The sequence below is a fragment of the Triturus cristatus genome, chromosome 1_2 (genome assembly GCF_964204655.1).
Source record: "Triturus cristatus chromosome 1_2, aTriCri1.1, whole genome shotgun sequence".
NCBI lineage: Eukaryota > Metazoa > Chordata > Amphibia > Caudata > Salamandridae > Triturus > Triturus cristatus.
In genome coordinates, this window is record NC_140580.1 from 586,516,804 (window position 1) to 586,536,707 (window position 19,904).

Below are 19,904 nucleotides of genomic sequence, written 5' to 3' on the forward strand. Positions count from 1 at the left end.
CCGGGTCTGCCTCTTTTACTTCTTGTTCCTCTGGGAGTACCTTTCCTACCACTGCTTTGGCGTTGTCAACCTGTGTGTCAGTGGCTATCCCTGCATACTCTACCTATCGTCCTTTACGTAAATGTAAGCCCCCCCCCTTCTTCGACACCCCCGCCGTCACTCCATGGACACCATGTCCTGTTGCTGTGTATCTTGCCGTTTGTTACTAGCAACCTTACTTTGTGTCAAGGTTGGCCTCCTCTGTGGATCCAGCCGCCCTATCAGTTGTGAAGGGACTCCACCAGCTGCCTCTGTCTGACGTGTCCCAGTTCCCCTGTGACAATCCTGCAATGAGCTGTGAACAAGTGCGTTATTGGAGCCCCCCTGTGGGGCGTGGCTAAAATGGTGAGCGTGGTGGGTGCAAATGGCCTGCTAAATATCGAATATAGCATGTTACAACGCATGCTATTACATAGCGTACCATTACAACGCGCTCGGTACAACAACCGCATTGTTAGAACGCGATACCTTTACAACGCAAGTCATTAGATCGAATTGCTCTAGATGGCACTCCAACCTTAGGAATAGTATAATTTACTATTCCAACTCCAGCCTGCGCAACAGTAGGGAAGGTGTTGGAATAGTAAATTATACTATTCCTTAGGTTGGAGCGCCATCTAGAGCAAGTCAATCTAATGACTTCCGATGTAAAGGCATCGCGTTGTAACAACGCCGTCATTGTAACGACCGTGTTGTAAAGGTAATGCGCTGTAACGACTGCCTTGTAAAGGCTGTTTCCCCTAAATATCCTGCTGTAACTACTATCCCACACAGTTTAGATGGAGCACAAATCTCCCTGCCATACCGGCACCGCCCCCCCGACTGCACGGCACTCCCCGCCCTTCTGGGTCGGGTGTGGCCGTGATTGGGAGACATAGTCCAGACGAATCCGGGCAGTGGACCTCAAGGCCTGTGAAGACATTGCGACCTGGCCTGAATCGCTGCCCGAGGGGGGTGCCGTGGCTACTGGGGCTGCCCTGGACAACAGTAGGTGGGCAGATGGGCACAGTTTCACTTACTTGTGACACCGATAGCACTGACTCCAGAGGACGGCTCCCGGGTGTGACAAAGGCAAAATGTTGGAACACCCCAGGTGCGGCGTTGTATCAAGGGATGGATAGGCTTCTGGACCTCTACCAGCAGAGGAGAGCAGATTGCTGGCTGCTGGAGACACTGGGACTGTGACTGCCCCTGAAGGTGGATCGCAACGTGGGCCCAGAGGCGCTTCCCCTTTGGAAACGCGGCAATACATGGTGTTAGGGACCAGCCTTGTACTCCCTCCCTTACATTGTGCGACCCTCTCCAGTTGAAAGTGGGGGAGACCGAGTACACCTCCCTTGACTGGGACGACTTGCGGCTCCAAACCGGGAGGCCCGCTGTATCCCTACAACATCGCCCAGACGTTGCACTACAGTTGGACAGGTACCGCGGGCTGCTGCACACCGGTAGGGAGGAAGCCAGGACCACGGCCTGAAGTGCTTGTCGGGGGGGGGCACAGGGCTCCCTCGAGTACACAGAGGCCGACTTCACATTCAGAGCTGCGGGGCTGCAGGGCTGAGGATGGAAGGCGAGATCAATGGCCCCCTGAACGGTGTACTTACTGTATCCACATCTGCAGCGGGAACCCGGGGGGGGCACCTCTCACTGGCCCTTCTACCTGGCGAGCCAGTGCACGTAGGGCTTCGACGACAGGGTAAAAGGAAGGGCACTGAATGCAACACAGGCCAAACACATGAGGACTTTAGGTCAGGACACTTGAGGAGCTCTGCAAATTTAGATGCAGCAGTACACATGCTTGAGTGTGATGGTATCCTCATCCTGAAGGTAGTACGAAGGGTCCTAATTATATGCTTACTTCTGCCCCCCCCAACTCCCTCTGGCGAAGTGTGGTTACTGTAAACCGCAATTGCATCGTAACCTTGGGGATACCGGCACTCCTTGATGTTACCTTCACTGGGATGTACTGCGCCCTACTCTTCCCTTGAACTATCCATTTATATACGAGATCTGTTACCCCAAGTGGAGCACCCTTCACCTGTGGTCCTACGAGCGGGCCAGCGGCTGGAGAGGGTGGTTGCAGCGGCCCTTGACGTGGAGGGCTGCAGCTGTGGAGGCCGCCATTCCTTAATACGTTGTTCAAAACTGGCGGAGATATTGGACTGTGCTTCAGTATATCTGCTACACAGTTGTTGTTACTCAGTTCCCACTGCCTCTTCTAGGGTGGGAAAAAGCAGACCAGATAGGGCCTAGGACCCAGCTGGTGGTGCGTCGGAATGCACTGAATGCCCAGTGGGTAATGACCAGGCTGAGAAGCCGATAGCGGACACCCTAACCGAACACTCCCACCATTTCGATGAACTGCTCACTGCGGTTCTGGATATAAAATCCATCCTGGCCCCAAGGTGGACTCTTTATGCCTAGAAGTAGGGCTTCTCTGTGAGGACCATAAAAAGCTAAAAGAGCAGGTTGCAAACTCAGAATCTACATTGGCAGCTATTAGACCCACGGTTTTAGCAGTGGATGAGCACCTTAAGTCCATATAGTGGGCCTCCCTGAATGAACCGAGGGTCAAAGTTTGGAACTCTATCTCGCAAACTGATTCACTAATACAGTTATTCAGGGCAAACAATCAACCTTTTTCTCTGTGGAAAGAGCCCATAGAGAACTGCCCCCCCTTGCTCGGGCTCTTCGCCAAGACTGGTGGTGGCAAAATTATTTAATTACTGCGACAGGTCCTTCTTCCTCAACGTGAAGAAAAGCTTGCGGGAACATAACATGAAGTATGCTTTTCAGTTCCCGGCCACTCTACGGGTGCAACATGAAGAAACCACCACTTCTGCACCACCCCGGAAGAAGCTTGATCCTGGTTGGAACTAAATGGAATTTGGCCCTCTAGGAGAGATGCACCCAGATCCCACACCCCATGGTGAACACAAAGACATCGAGGGCTACGCACCAAGTGCCGTCCACAAGGTCCCACCAAAGATCAAGTGGCAAAGGAGAGGGCCCAGGGAGTTAGAATTGCAGAAAACATGCTGTGTTCCGTTCTCCTTCGGCTTGGGGTGGGAGGTGGAGAACCTGAAGGAAGACACCCCATTGTTGATGGACTCACAGCTTGCAGTGGCATTGGGCGGGGGCCCCTCCGTTCCCCGCAAACATCCGCAGATCTGATGTGACTGAAGTCGTATAGGTTTGGAGGGGAACAGCATGAATGTCTATGAATGTGCCTGGGTGGAGAGAGCATTACTGCCTGTATCTCATATTGATATAGGGCTGTGGGGAATGTTTAGTGTGATGCGGGCATCCCGGGAATGCTGTTCTTACCTTTATACTGTAGAACTGATATAGACACTATTAATCCTTCATTGGTTTGAATTGCATACAAGTGCCAATGGCTGGCGCCCGTTGGCGCACCGGCCAGGGAATGGGAGTTTGGGAATATTGATGTTTAGGTTTCATTGTCTGCATCTCAAGGGAGTATTTACTAAGCATGGCAGGTGGGGTCTTTTGCGCATTGGGTGGAGAGGTCGTGTCCGGTTGGGGGAAGGGGAAATGCTATTGTTGCATCAGGGGTTGGGATTATTTACACTGTAATGACTACGAAACCAGGTTTACAGGAAACACCCATATTGGTATTGAAGTGGAATGTCCATGGCCTAGTGGGATACGCTAAACGCTACAGGGTCTTTCAGTACTTGCGGGGATGCAAGATTACAATTGCGCTCCAACTGGAGACCCACCTGACTTCCCATACTCTTAATTCAATGCGCAAATGCTGGAGGGGCACACTGGTCCTACCAGATCAGAGCAACCCAGATCATGCAAGGGGTGCTATGATCTGGGTGGCGCCTGGGAGTCCAATGGAGGTACTACACACTCGCATTGCTCAAGAAAATTGCTTTGTGGCACTGGAGCGGCTGTTAGATAGTCATCCGATCTCATTGGTCTCATTATACGCACCCAATTCTGGCCAACCCTCCTTCCTGCAATCCTTGACCCCAGCGCTGCTTTGCAACCCAAGGGCACCAGCTTATTGGGGAGGGGATTTAAACTGTACTCCTGACCTTGATGTGGATCGCTCACACCTTCCGCTTCCAGGCGCGGAACCAATATTACTTGTACAACACCTACAGTCATGGGCAACTAATCTTCACCTACAAGAGGAGTGGCATGCACCATGAAAATAGGAAGTACACATTCTATTCAGGGCTATACGATCTGCATACTACACTAGATCTCTTCTATTGTTCCAGTGACGCAATCACCAAAGTGTCTCACGCTGAATATCTTGGACGCAAGTTGTCCGACCACTGCCCCCTACAGTTGCAGCTGATGTGGTGGGGAAGACCAGACACAAAATGGCGCTTGCCCCTAAAAGCGCTACAAGACGCCCCACTACGCTCCTCCCTCTCGAATACCATAACTGTATTTTCGAGACAATGAGGGCACCTGAGGCGGTGCTGGGATAGAATGGGATGCGCTCAAGGTTGTGTTGCGCGGACACGTCATAAAAGAAGTGTATGGCACCCGCATGACCCTCTGCATGGAATTGGGTGCCTTTGAGACGGAGATCCATCATTATGAGCAGTTACTACCCACCACTCCGCAGGTCACTACCACACTACCCCAAGCCAGGATTAAACACAAAACAGCACTCGAGCGGTTGAGTGTCCTTGACTACAAGGAATACCTCGCCAAAATGGGAGATAAGGCCGGTAAGCTGCTGGCGTGGCTCCTTAAATCCGAATCACTCAGTATGCCTATCACTGCTATTTATAATACGGAGGGATGCCTAGTTAACACACACAATGAGATTAACACTGCTTTCTGTTTATATTACTCCTCCCTTTATAAAGCCCCCCTGGCCCAAGACCCGGCAGTGATGCAACTTTTTCTCGAGCACATAGCCCTCCCCTGAATTATACGACCGCATTTAGCAGCACTAAAATCCCCAATTACAGAGACTGAAATAGTAGACCCCATCCAACAGATGGTGAAAGGAAGAACACCAGGAGCAGGTGGATGGCCCTTACAATTTTATGCGACATTCCGTACACAACTGGCTCCCCGCCTCTATCGAATGTACACAGATGCTTATGAGAAAGCAATGTTGCCTCCCCCAATCTGTGAGGCCGTACTAGTGGTCCTTCCCAAACCGGGCAGGGACCCCATGAAGCTTGGTTCCTATCACCCGCTCTCACCTTTGAATTTTGACTACAAAATAATTGGTATGGTGTTGGCCAACATACTATTGGAAATCACTCAACTTCTAGTACACTCTGACCAAAACAGATTCATACCTGTCAGAAGACCTTGCCTCAATCTGCGCAGACTCTTTTTGTTATTGGGGTGGGCATGCACAACGGGCGACCCAGCCAGGATCGCCTCACTAGATATTCAGCAGAAGGTTGATACCCTGGTTTGAGGATATTTACGTGCGTTGCTTGCGGGATATGTTTTAATCATTGCTTTTAAAATTTTATCCAGGCTACTTTACCTTTCCTAAGCATTACTGATTGTTTTAGGGCTCGCATCACTTCCCGGTCAGCCACGGCTTGCCGATTGTTGCTGGGGAAGTGAAGCAATATCTCCCGAACTACTCCCGCCTCCAGCCTCTCAATTTGACACTTTCGGTCTGTGCCGAAGAGACTGCGACCTGCTCTAGTTCTTCTCCGACCCAGCCTATATCTGGCATGCTGGGTCAGACGCGCAGCGGTGAGTAGACTGCTGTGTCCCACGCATTTGCTGCTAGCACTCGAGCACTTTACTTTACGGCGTTTAACATCGCATTTTTAACGCTTGTAAGCGGGCATTGTTTTAATCATTGCTTTTAAAATTTTAGCCAGCCCGCTTTACCTTTCCCATGCATTACTGATTGTTTTAGGCCTCGCTTCACTTCCTGGTCCACCAAGGCTTGCCGATTGTTGCGGAGGAAGTGAAGCAATATCTCACAAACTACTCCCACTTCCTGCCTCTCAATTTGACACTTCCGGTCTGTGCCAAAGAGACTGCGAAGCACTCTAGTTCTTCTCCAACCCAGCCTATATCTGGCATGCTGGGTCGGATGCGCAGAGGGCGTGCCGGCTGCGCGCAAAAGGCAAACCCGTCTGCTCCAGTCTTCGCCCGGAGAGCGACCAGCGCCAGAACCCCTGCCCTTCTGACCCCGCTAGGGTACTCGCGATATGAACTTCTTAACCTACACACCGGTGAGTGTTCCAACCCCTCACAATTGTTTGATCAGAATACTAACACCCCCATTAAGTGCAATTTGTGTGGCCTTGGGCCACTGTTTTTGCCTGTTAAGAACCTAAATTGCACTGCAAGGGCTGGTGACCGCCCTGAGGGTTCTAAGATTAAGCTTAGAACATCCCAGGTCCCGAGAACAGAGTCTGAGGTGCCTACTGCTGAATATGAGATCCTTGAATAAATATAAATACGAACTAGAATGCATGATTTAACTTTTAAACCCCAACCTCTTGTTTCTAACAGAAACATGGGCTAACAGCGGTTCTGAGCCTGATTGGAACATAGCGGTTACTACGTGGCCTATGAAGATAGGGCGGGGAAAGTAGGGGGGAATAGCTATCATCTACCGATCTCATTATAGGATTAGGAGCAAAGGAGAAACTTGCCGCAAGCTCCGCTTTCCTGGTCTTGCGACACTTTTAAATACCTAGGGGTCCAAAATTACTACTCAACGCCAGATATAATTGATGGTAATTTGGCCAAGGTGCTAACCAACGCTCGATCCTCCTTATCATTTTGGACAGAACTGCCGCTCTCCCCTATGGGGCGAATAGCCATATCTAAAATGCTGTTGTTGCCCAGACTGCTCTACTTCTTTGTCGCCCTTCCCTTTTTGCTGCCCAAAAATTGTTCAATGACCTCATGTCACTGTTAACATCCCTTATTTGAGCCAAAAAATGAATACGGGTCTCCCTGTCCAAATGTTATGCCCCACTCTCCGAAGGGGGTCTGGGAGTTCCCAATTATGAGCAATATTACACGGTTGCACAGCTGCAGTGGTCAATGTGTTGGTTGGCCAGCCACAACCCCACAGAATTAGGGAGCTGGGCCACTAGACTTTGACAACACTCAGTGTTGGAGTGGCTGCTGGGATCAGAGACCAGGATCCCGAAGAAGGTGGATAATGTTTTAATGTCCACGGTCCGTGGCTGTTGGTCTTTGTACCTACACAAGGCACAAACTCTACCGCCTTACGCACCTGACTTGCCACTTTAGGTGCTTCCTGGCAGTTCATAAGTGACCCCACATCTGGAGGCAGCGGAGTGGCCCGGGCAGGTATCAATACTTGGGGGGACCTGTTCGTCGACTCAACTCTATGCACATTCAAAGCCCTTATGGACGACTATGGGATACCTCCAGGCTCCTTTCTGGTGTATGCATCCCTCACTCACCAAGTGTATAAGGCATGGGGCAAGACACACAATGAACCTAAGATATTCCGATTACTTCAAACCTTACTTACGCATGGCACGGGCAGACAGGCAATCACCATGTTGTACAATTTTTTGAGGCTGGACACTGCGTCCCCTTTAACAGCGCTCAGAGAATCCTGGGACACTGCACTTTCGGTGACACTGACTGACAAACAATGGAAACCGTGCCTGGGGGTCCCAAAGATTATCTCTACAAATGCCAGACTTAACACAATTCAATTATCTCTATCACACATATCTCACCCACTATAGTTTGACACAAATGTACCTGAGCTCTTCTGATGCCCACGCTGCTGCAAACCAGATTCTACGTTTATAAAAATGGTGTGTGACTGCTCCCTACTATCAGCGTACTGTGGAACAGTAGCAGCTATACTCACTGAGACCATGGGTACCACAATTTCAACACACAGTTCACACTTCCTGCTGGATATCACAAAAAGCAGCATGCAGCGCAAGACACTTAATACATTCCTGGACCTAGCGCTGGTTTTAGCCAAACGGAGGCTAGCAATGTCCTGGAAATGCGGCTCCCACCGTTGACACAACATAAGATCAAATATTTCAAATGTGCATTAGCATCACACCACTTAATCTCCATAAGATATTTGCAATATCCCAATCATTCAGCAGGATTCTGCAGACCCAAAATTCCGCAGATCCCACCATTCCTCCACCAATCCCTCTATAATCCTGCCAGTCTGTCCATATCTTGGCGTGTTTCTTTGGGTAGCCCCATGATTCATAAATGGGGAGCCCCAGGACTGTACAGTAGTCTATTTTCTTGTCTCGCCTCTCCAGGGATGGATGCAATGCATTCCCCAAAAGATTATGAGATCTCCCTCTTCGCCACTAGTAATCCCTATGTGAAGGAAAGCCTCTTTATATCTATTGGAGTCAATGTCTTCAGTGACATCAAGAAGTGCAAGTTTAGGTTCCGGAGTTAAGAACCAGCCCATAACCTCACCCAATGTCCTCTGCATCTCTGCCTAGAAGGATCAAGGCACAGAGCAAGATCAATAGTGTGGAATAAGTCACCCCTTTCCTCACCCACACCTAAGACAACAAGGAGAGGGAACATTTCCAAAGCGCCACACTGGTAGATTGAGTAATATGAATTCTATGCAACTGTCTTATCCTGAATTGCATGGTGATGGTGATGATCTAAGGGCCATCTTGGCATTCCACCATCCTCATCCGAAAGATCACTCTCCCATGCCAACAGCAGAGAACGTGTTGAATGAATTGGCGATAATAGTGCGATAAAGCAAGGATATATGTTTACACCCATCTTCACCTGTTAACAATCTGGTTTCTAAGAGATTGAACTCAGGGAGGTCATCCAACTGAGCAATATGTGAGTAGGCATGATGGAGTTGGAGGTAGGAGAAAAATTGCCATTTACATCGGTGGAAGGAAGTCTGCAACTGGTCAAAGGAGGCAAAATGGGTCCCTTTCATCTCAACTCCCAACATAGATATACCCATCAGGTTCCAAACCCAGAAACCCTTGAGGGCTGTAATATCTCTGAGTATTGTTCCTACCCAAAGCAGAGTTAGTCTTTTGTGCCATTTAAAGTCTCTAAAGGTCGATCCCCAAAGTTCCAGTACTCACCTAGACTGGTAAAGGTGCCAAAAATATGTAGTATCTGAAAGCTTCTAAATCCGTATTCACGAAGTTCTTGTAAGAAGATCAAAAGATCATCTGCGTAAAGCGGAACCCTGTTCAAATTCTCCCTTGTCTATTCAAACCCCTTTACTAGAGCATCAACAGGAAGCCAGGCCGCGAGGGGCTAGTGCAAAGAGAAAGGGCGAGAGGAGGCAATCCTGCCTCATCCTCGTTTCATCAGGGAACTCTGCGGAGAGCTCCTTTCGACAGGGAGTTCCACAGAGAGCTAGAATCCAAGGCTGACTCTGGCACCCAGGCCCATGTAGAGAAGATGGACATAGTGAACAAAGGTATTCCCAAAGGTAGCTTTCTGACGATCCATGAATAAATATTCCCATGATAACGGGTCAAAGGTATTTTCAAAGTAGACAGTAAGAAGCTCTAAGGGATCCTATAGCTTGTCTGCCAGGGTCAGTGCGTTATGAGGCTTACAGATGTTATGCCTAGTCGATCTTCCTGCTAAAGTAGGCAAAAAATAATGATGAACAGAACCCTTGAATTAATCGCAGTCACTGGTAATCACTTGGGCTGTATCCCAGTCAATCGTTATTTTGCATACCATGCCTCCTAAGTTTGGACCCAGCCGTATGCAAATCAGTCTTGACCAGGGTACTCCAACCTTTTCTGTAATAGGAGCTACTTAAAATGTAAGAAAATCACTACAAACTACTATTATTAGTGTTGTAATAATGACATCATCAGGATCCACAGCTGCAAGCAGTAATGTAAACAAGGCTTAAATGCCTCTTTGTGGGTAATGCAGATTAGCCGTGGCTACAATGCCCCGGCACAAAGATAATAATATTAGTAATGTCTCCCCAACTCCTCGTTATTTATCACTGAAATATCAGCTTTAAATATATTTTTGAACACTCAACCAATTTTCTCTAAACATCAGCTAATGAGTCCTGAAAAAACACTTATGTTTGTCTTTAGTTTTGGTATGTATATATTAATTCATCTAAGCAAAAGCTTCTAATTTACTAGGCTGGGCTGCACACAGGAGAGCTACTTGCAGGTAGCTGAAGATCTACCAGTTGCTCATGAACTACTCGTTGGAGAAGCCTGGTCTTGACTCTGCTCCAATGGGAACATCTATCTCGAACTGCTAGGCCAGGTCCTCCTTGAACCAGAACAGAAGCAACCTAGGATCAGTGTCACCGTAGTTAGGATTAATCAGCAAAGTATAGTTTGGTTTAAGTGACACAGAGTGCATGGTGCACATGTCTGGGCATACCTGTCACAATTAGGGTGACCCACTACAGCAGCGGCCCTTTCCATGCGGCCCTGGTGTAAAACAACAGACAGTTGGGAATCAACTGCAATTCCGCCTGTTGTGATTCCTCGGGGGCCGCATTTACTGGGTAAAGGATGAAAGAAGCATGCGCAAAACCAGTGCCTCGCAAGCAGAGGTGCTACTAGAGTCAAATTTCGGCGGGGGGGGGGGGGGGGCTGACTCTTTAAGCTATAGGCAGAGTGGAGCTGATTTGGGGGGGGGCTGAATCTTTAAGCAATAGGCAGAGTGGCGCTGCAGGGGCTCTTAGAAGGGGTGAAACAACAGCGAGGCCTCATTAACATGCAAATGGTCTTTTAAAGACCTGTGAAGTGCTCGGGTGCGGCTGTGTGTGGCCCGGGAAGCTGTCTCATCCCGAGCTGCCACACACGGGGGGCGGCGGGGGAGGGGGCTGAAGCCCTTTGAGTCCAATTGGTGTTGCGCGCCTGCTCGCAAGTTCACCCGCAAAAGGTCATCCTACTGAAGCTTCCATTAAGAAACAAACTTGACATACATCTGTTGGTAGGTATATAATATATCTTATTTTGGGCAAGAGCATGAGAAGGAGAAACTTTCTAACTGCCGTGTTAAAAAGCCCCCTTGATTTGTTTGCTTTGAAGTGGTGGTTAAATGATTGTAAATAGATATTCCTTCTTGCCACATACTGCTCCAAGCAAAGATGTGAATAAACATGAGAAATGAAGCATAGTTTAATTGTCCACTGATGTTGCTGGACTGTGCTTGTTTTCCATTTTACAAAAATAAATGACAGTAAAATATTTTTAAAGTACGTTTGGCCCATATTCAGGGGGCTTGTATTTTTGGGCTGGCAACTGCCAAAGATCACCGATGACGCCAAAAATCAGTACACAGAATCTAATCTTCAACCAGTTACCACTGACAGGTCAGCATGGCCTGTAGAACTTGGCGGGTTTTAGAATGGGTGCATGTTTAATTTTCATCACAAGGACAATGAGTTCTCAGACAGAGAGCGGCAGAGAGACGGAGAGGGAGACCGAGGGAGAGAGAGGCAGAGAGACGTAGAAGACGGAGGGTGATGGAGAGGGAGGGAGGGAGACAGGGAGCGAGACAGAGGGGGGGAGACGGAGGGAGGGAGACAGAGAGAGACAGAGAGAGAGAGACCGACAGAGAGGGAGGGAGACAGAGAGGGAGGGAGACAGAGAGGGAGGGAGACAGAGAGGGAGGGAGACAGAGAGGGAGGGAGACAGAGAGGGAGGGAGACAGAGAGGGAGGGAGACAGAGAGGGAGGGAGACAGAGAGGGAGGGAGACAGAGAGGGAGGGAGACAGAGGGACAAAGAGGGAGACAGAGAAAGAGGGAGACAGGGAGAGAGAGAGGGAGACAGGGAGAGAGAGAGGGAAACAAAGGGAGGGAGACAGAGGGAGACAAAGGAAGGGAGACAGAGAGAGGGGGAGACAGAGAGAGGGGGAGACAGAGAGAGGGGGAGACAGAGAGAGGGGGAGACAGAGAGAGGGGGAGACAGAGAGAGGGGGAGACAGAGAGGGAGGGAGACAGAGAGGAAGGGAGGGAGACAGAGAGGGAGGGAGGGAGACAAAGGGACACAGACAGAGGGAGACAGAGAGAGCGGGAGACCGGGAGAGAGAGAGTCCCTGTTTGGCAGTATGTCGTATGCCCAAATGGGCTGCTCTATATGAGACAGCACGTTGCGTACGATATACTGCCAAACAAGGACTCGGGGAACTTTCATTCGCATACTACTGACTGTGTGAGCCTCTGAGGAAGAGAGTCATCGAAACGCGTCGGGCTCAGTCAGGTGTGAATAATTACAGGCAAGCGCAACGAACCATACCTAATAAAAGCTTGTGGGGAAAAGCAGCTTGTGTTCAAGTGCGGTTCTTCTGATGGACAAATCCCCAATGAACTGTATACATATGTGTGTGTGTATGCTGGGTCTGGTGTCTCAGTGGACGAATGTGTCCACTGCAGGGGTCTGTGTTCAACCTCATGGTCAGTATTTTTTGTTGCTCTAGCCCCGCCCCCTCCACCACTGACCCCGCCCCCACCGGTGCGGCCCTCTGCCACAAACCACACTGTAAATTTGGCCCCCGAGAGAAAGTTTGTGAGTACCCCTGCACTACGGTATACAAAAGTGATGTATGGAATGCTTGAATCAAACTCAGCCACTGGTAATCATGTGGGGCCGCTTGCCAGTCCATCGTTATTTTGCACAGCATGTTACATCAGTTTGGACCTAGTCATATGCAAATCAATTTTGACCCTGTTCCAATGGGAATAGTCCAGCTGCAACTGCCAGGCCAGGTCCTCTCTGATCTGGAACCCAAGGAACCCAGGACCGTTTTTGCTTTTATTAGAGCTCATCAGCAAGGTATAGCTTGGTTACAGTGGCACTGCTCAATAGCGACAAAACAGAGGAGGTCCTCAAAGAAACCTCTCTCTGGTCCCCGGGTTGGTGACCCACGTGCTAGGTTTGACTCTTCATCCATCCAACATGACCGGAAGCTTGGGCATCGTGACTGACAACAGCATCTCCATGGTGAATCAAGTCAACACGCTTGCTTCCACCTGCTTCTATACCCTCAAACTAATCAGAAAATATTCGAATGGCTCCCTCTATACATGCGCAGAACCATCATGCGAGCCCTCGTCACTGACAGGCTCAACTACAGGAACATCCTCTACATTGGCATCCCTGCCCAACTCACCAAAGGCTCTAACGTGTAAAGAACTTGCAAGACGTGGACTTAAACTCCTCAAACACACCTCAAAAACTCCTCAAATCAAACACTTCCACTGACAGCCAAACCAGTCACACCCTTTTGAAATCTGTCACACACACTTACAAAGCGCTATACAACCAAGGCCTAGCATACCTCAACAACCGCATCCTCTTCCACGCCCCAGCAAGAGACATGCCCAGAGCCCCCACCTTCCAAGAGGACCCCTGGGCATGTAAACTTCTTCTCTGTTTGATCTGTCTATTCTATTTCTTTAGTTGAACCTCTTTCTCTCTCTGACTATCTTTCTCTGACTCTGTCTCTCTACCCAGTATCACCTGAATGATTGTTGGAGCCAAGTGTAGGATATATTTTTAGCTGGTTTTGTGTGAGCCTGTTAAAGTTAAACTTATCATTTAGATTTGTTTGGCATAGGGGGCCTGACTTTGCAAGAGATGGGTAATAAAATTCGAATTTGTTCAGTACATGGGCCCCCAAAATACCTCTTGCACGGGGCCCCTAAAATCCTTAAGATGACACTGCTCCGTTCGGCCAACCTGCTCGTACCATGCATCCGCTGGGCATTCTACTACCTCACCCTCAAAACCTGGAACGCCCTCCGCTATCACTTCAGCTCTGCCAATTCCATGCTTGAATTGCAGAAGAAACTAAAAATCTGGTTCTTTCCCTTTCTTCACAGGTGCCAGAATAGTCGCACGCCCGTGTATATCACCCTACAAATATAAATATCAGAATATCCTAGGGACCCGTCCCCAGCTACGTGGAACACTTTTCCCTCTGGACTTCAAGGAGGGCTGGGCAACCCGAAATGACACGGCCAGCCACGAGGACGAATTAAAAGTGGTAATAGTGTTGTTGTTTTTTTGTTTTTCCAAGTATTTTTCATTAACAATGTTCATACGCTCTCTAGTGGCCAGTGAGGGTTATTATATACAGCATAATTCGACATGGAAATACATTTCTGTCAATCGTGTTGTTTTGCGGTTCTTTTGTGAATCCGTAGGTTTTCATTTGAGCTCCTGAGCTATAAACTAAAGCTCCAGTCATGCATTAGGAGTATATTTTACCCTGATTTCCTTATGAAAGATAATGTTCCCAGTTCTGCGGATGCTGCGATTCATGTTTTTATAATTGTTGAGAATGGATCCCTCACAATGGTCCCACTCCCACTATGAACCCAGAATTTGTTTTGTAATTCATGTGCAAACAAACTTTTCCTTTTCAGTACACACTCTCCGTTAGGTGTAAATAGACCAACAATGACTCCTGACTTCCTTTCGGTGCAAATTACTACTGATTCATAAAGCATTTCTGTGTTACTCCAGATGCAAGTGTTTCAAGGCCCAGATTTACAAACACTTTGCGTCAGGTTTGCGTCGCCTTTTAGGGCAAACCTGATACAAAGTGTAGAGGTGGAATTTACATTTCCAACATGATTTGTGTTGGATTGTAGCTAAAAGTAATACAAAGCTGCCTCACGTTACTTTGAGTCCAGAGTGCGTTCCATGGGTGGTGTATGGACGTTCCCATGCACCCACCTATGCGCTTAGATGCATTTCGCTATCTACAAAGAATTGTATGAAGGGAATATTGTATAAATTCTGTGTCTCCTTAAGGCAGGCGGAATGAGAGCAAATGTTTTCATTTCTCCTAGTTTTTTCCCTCTTTACATATATGCTGCATCTACATCACACAAAGTGTGAAACTACAATTACCATAGTTTCACTACTGGAATGGACCCCTTCCTGTACAAAAACAAGGCCATTGGTCTCACCTTTGGGACCTTATATGTATTTAGCTATACAGCACATTAGCCTGGGTGCTGAAACATCTGCTGTTCTTTAACATGGAGGGAAAGTAAGCACTAAATTGAGGAACATGCCAGGTATGGGAATACATGGAGAGAAATACTGCCAATCAGCAGGAAATGGTATTGTCCAAAGGCCTGTTTTTAAAATAAACTCAGGGCCTTCGGTTGTCATATCAGTGAAAATACAAGATTTAAAAAAACTATTATTGTCTACGGGTGCTCTTGGAAGACAAGTTTCCATGGCCTGGAATCTAGGGATTGCTAAAGTGATTCTTGTATTTTACTCACCTCTGCTGGTCGTTTTCTATCAAGCGGGTTAAATAGAGGCAGTTACTAGAAAAATAAAAATTAATTCCCTAAGCAGAAAGCAATTCTGGTATTTGCTGACCTCTAGTGGTTGTTTTCTATTAAGACATTTGTACAGAAAAAAGAGTCCCTAAGCAAAAGTGGAAGCAGACAAGTCCTGGGGCTTATCTCCAGAGCCCACAATGTACATACAACGACCTAATGATGCTTACCATAAGGCAGACGTAGGCCAAAAGTGTGCTAGCACAGGGAAAGGGCAGAACAGCGTCATATCTTGGTAGATATGGCACTTTTCGGCTCTCTCCTGTTCAAGCAGTACAGTGCAGCAACTTTACTTGCAGTGCTGTGTTGCATGAGTTTTTTAGTAAATGTGGGCCTTGCTATGTGTGAAAATGGATTTACATAATGCAAACCTAACTAGTACGTAGTGGATTGATTTGCTTTTACCGGATACGATTCAGCACTGATCACAAGAAGCTGAAACTCCCTTGTTCCAATCGCCCCATGTTATCCGGGAGAGAGGGGTTTCATGACAAAGGGAAAGAGAAGAGACCTAATAAGCTAATGTGGCAGTCGGTGTTAGAGCATTCAGATTCATTACAGGAAACCTCCTTAAATGACTTGATAAACCACACATGAGCCTGCTTCCCAATGGCCGTAGTACCACACTTCCACTCCCTGTATAATTGTTGGTCATTTCATTTTTGTTCTACCGGGTCAGGTCAATCAACAGAGGAAGTGCTAATAACCCATTTTAAACCCAGTACTTTGCTACATTCTAAAGCACGTTTTGAAAATAATCTTGAGAAGAATGAAGGATTACATCAGCTTTCCCACTTACAGCTGCAGTTTTAAGAGAAGTCAAGAGTATATTTTTGATATTTGGGGATGTGTAATGCTGTAGGGGATATTTATTGTATGTATGTTCGTATTGTACCACCACTAGAAAGAGAATATAGTTCCTATGAACAGAAGATTGCATACTCCCTCAATGAGCAAACGGTTTGTTGCTCACTCATACGTACTGCAACATTTTGCAAAGCTTTTGTGATCCGTATACAATGCATTCATATTAAAGAGCAGGGTTTGTTTTAGAGACAATGGAGTCCATTCAACATGGAAAGAGACGGTAGAGGGAAAATTGTGGAGGAAGGTACCAAAGTGCCTTGATCAAGAGTCATGCGTGTCTTCACCTTCGACAATCTTTTTTGGAGGTAACTGTGTGCACGGTATAAAACATTAGTTGATATCATTTTGACCCGTTCTCCCCAGAGATGAAATTGTCAGCATCCCCGCGTCCCTAGAGTTCTGAAAAAACCTTTCGACTGTTGAAAACCTGTTTCCAATTGATCCATGTAACAATTTGAGAGCTCGTTTCCTCCACTGAAAAAAAAAATATTATTTCACATATAAATGACATATGTTTCATATGTTGGCTTTTGAAAAGTCTTTATAAAGAAATAGAGAAAAAAGAACATACAAAGACTCTGTGGGAAGTGATCCTGGAGTTGATGTACACTTAAACTCAAAAGACAAAGAGCATCACAAGAAATAATTTTGAAACCTTTTTTTGTATTAGTAGTATTATTTTCTATATCAAAACTTAACATTTTGCTTTGTGAAAGTACAATGTTGATATATGATTTCAAAAACATAATTTTGCGGCAATTATGGCATTCTGACAAAACGGTGAGTTTCCATTATGTGTAACAGTATGTGAATATAAACTAAAACAGCTGAAATGAAATAAAACACAACCAAAAGGTTTTTCTACAGGGCAAAATGTATCCTTTGATTTGTAAAAGGTGACACTCCCTTTTATCACCTCAGAAAATGGGTGCGCTCTGAATTTGATCTTTGGTCACATGAGATTCTAAAGACCCCATGGCCCACTGAAATCTCATATGTGTCAGAACTCTTTGCCCCTGCCCTGGCTAATCCTACACTACTATTTTAATCACTTAATATTGTTGAAAATGACCATCTTTTGCATGATATTCCCATAGATATGTTTTATTTTTTGCCTGCACACATTTTTGTTTGCTTCAGGACTCTACACAGTTTACTCCTGCCAACCAGTGGGAAAGTGCTTTTTCTCTTCCTTTCAAACATGGTACATTTGAAATACACCTGATTGGTACATTTAATTTACTTATACGTCGCAGTATATGGTACCACCTGTACGCAGGGCCTGTAAATTAAATGCTACTAGTGGGCTTCAGCACACATTATGCCACCAACTAAAGAATCACTGGGAACATGTCTCGGCCTGTCATTGCAGCCTGTAGTGCAGTTTAAAACTGTCATTTGGACCTTGAAAAAGAACCTTTTGCCAGGCCTAAGCCTTCCTTTTTAATACTTATAAGTCAATCATAGGGTTGGCCCAAATGCCCATAGTGCGGGGTGCATGGTATTTAAAAAGCAGGACATGCATATTTAAAGATTTACATGACCTGACAGTGAAAAACCTTACTTCAGAAGAAGCCTATCCTGTCACTTGCAGATGCACCTCACACAAGGGACTTCCTGCCCTTTGTTTCACTAGCCAGACTGGAGCCAAGCACAGGGGAAAGAGAGGTACTGACCAGAACCAGTTTAAGAGTTAGACAAAGGGGTGTCCCCCAATCACAGCCTGGCATGAGTCATAAACATGGCATCCCTGGGACCTTTCCTCAGAACACTCCTGGACCTGTTTAGATCAGAAGGACTGACCTGCTGTCTGAGGTTCATGCTTACTTTGAACCCAGAACTCCAGAAGTGACTCCAAGGGTCTGTTGGCTGATCTCCTGTTTGAGCGACAGAGACACCACAAGGTTTCAGAGGCATATCCTGCTTCCCAGCTGATCAGACCCTACTGGACCTGACCTGTTCATCTCTACTGGCCTCAGTGGGAGCGAGCCCTGATCCCCAAGTGCTGTCCTTCAGGTCCTGGACCCTTGGCTGTAGTCCGAGTTCACTCTCATGGGATTTGACCCAGAGTGACATGGAGCAAAGCTGAGCCCCACAGAGCTACTCTGCTCCTCACCATAGGCTTCACTAGATTTGAGGCAGAGTGGTGCAGAGTGATACATGGCCATGCAGAGCCATGAAGATTTTGACTTAAAAGCTTCACTGAATTTGATACAGATCGAACCCAAGTGACGCAGAGCCAAACAGCTTCAGGCTGAAAAGTTTCCCTGGATCCGATGCAGAGCCCCGCTGAACCATTCAACTCCTAAACGGAGGCTTTACCAGATTGGATGCTGAGCGAAGCAGAGCTACGCAGAGCAACGCCACAAATCCCCACACCAAAGTCAGAAGGTAAACCCATCGTGATTGGCCTGAACTTGTGACTTTGTCCCATACTGGCATGACCAGATACCCACAGTTGGCCCTTCGTGCCTTTTGCCGCTATTCTTAACCATAAACATTTAAAATCGATAACTCCGATAATTCTGATTGGATTTTTGTCATTTTTACGTAATTTACTTTGTTAAAATATGATCTAGTTGTCTAAATTGGTTTGGGATATTTCTTCTTTTGTGTTTTCACTTTATTACTGTTTGAGTGCTGTATACATACTTCACACTTTGCCTCTAATTTAAGCCTGACTGCTTTTGTGCCAAGCCACCAGAGGGTTAAGCACAGATTTACTTAGTGACTTGTGCTTCACCTTGACAAGGATTGTGATTATTATTTGAAGTGAGTTCCCATTATCTTCAACAAAGAATCAACTTTCTTACAAATATTTTTGATCATATTTACTATTTTTCACCCAACCAAAGTTGCTGTGCTGCATTGAGTGAAAGGGAGAGAGATGGACAGTGCCTTAGCTATAAACAAAATGGCACTGCTGCTGTCATCCACTGTGCTGGCTCACTTTCTTTCTGCCTAGCACCACGCACACAACTTTGCACCAAAGTGCAAACGTGTCTGCATTAGTCTAGCATAGGTTTCGTACTATAAGACTACCCTATGCATAGATATAACTTAAAACGTTTCCTACTGTGTATGGGTGCTGCATGGTGCAGCGCATGTGCAAAGTTTGGTGAAAATAAAACTTTTCTCCAATTGTGCGCCTGCCTTGTTGAGCAGTAAATGTTTGGTGCAGAGCTTGTCTACAGATGTTAGTAGCTAAGGCTTTGTGTCACAAACCAAAGGTGGTTGCATGGGAACTCCAATATATCACCTGTAAAATGCCCTCTTGATGCAAAGTAGAACAAAGTAGCGCAAAGTGCTTCTTGGAGTTACTTTAGAGCTACTTTCTAAGGATAAGAAATAACGTTGGTGCTGGAAAGCAAATCCCAAATTAACACTTTCCACCAGCGGACATCAGTTTTGGTGACTTTGCACTGGCACAGTGTAGATAAATTTCGCCCTGTTCACAACGAGGAGGCTGCAGGGTACAAGGACCCGTGATTTGTAGCGCTGCTGAACTGATTTTCAAAAAAAATGGAATGGATTTCCGTACCTTCTCTTTCATCCACTCGCCACTTGCACTTTTTCTCCAGCTACATCATCCCGCCCCCACTATTTAGTCCAACATTTCAGCATAGCCATCACTCTGATGACTCCATAGTCACAAGTTCGAATCCCAGCATCTGCTCAACCTTTCATACAGTCAAGGTCAAT

The 19,904-nt window shown here is 46.8% G+C and overlaps 1 long non-coding RNA gene across 1 annotated transcript in view; it reads left to right on the forward strand.

The window, feature by feature from the left end:
• LOC146867690 (uncharacterized) overlaps positions 1 to 19,904 on the forward strand; it is a 376,821-nt gene that overhangs the window by 38,267 nt on the left and 318,650 nt on the right. The window contains exon 2 of the long non-coding RNA XR_014962017.1: positions 13,857 to 14,020. This is a non-coding gene — a long non-coding RNA (uncharacterized LOC146867690). The remainder of the gene's footprint in view (positions 1 to 13,856; positions 14,021 to 19,904) is intronic.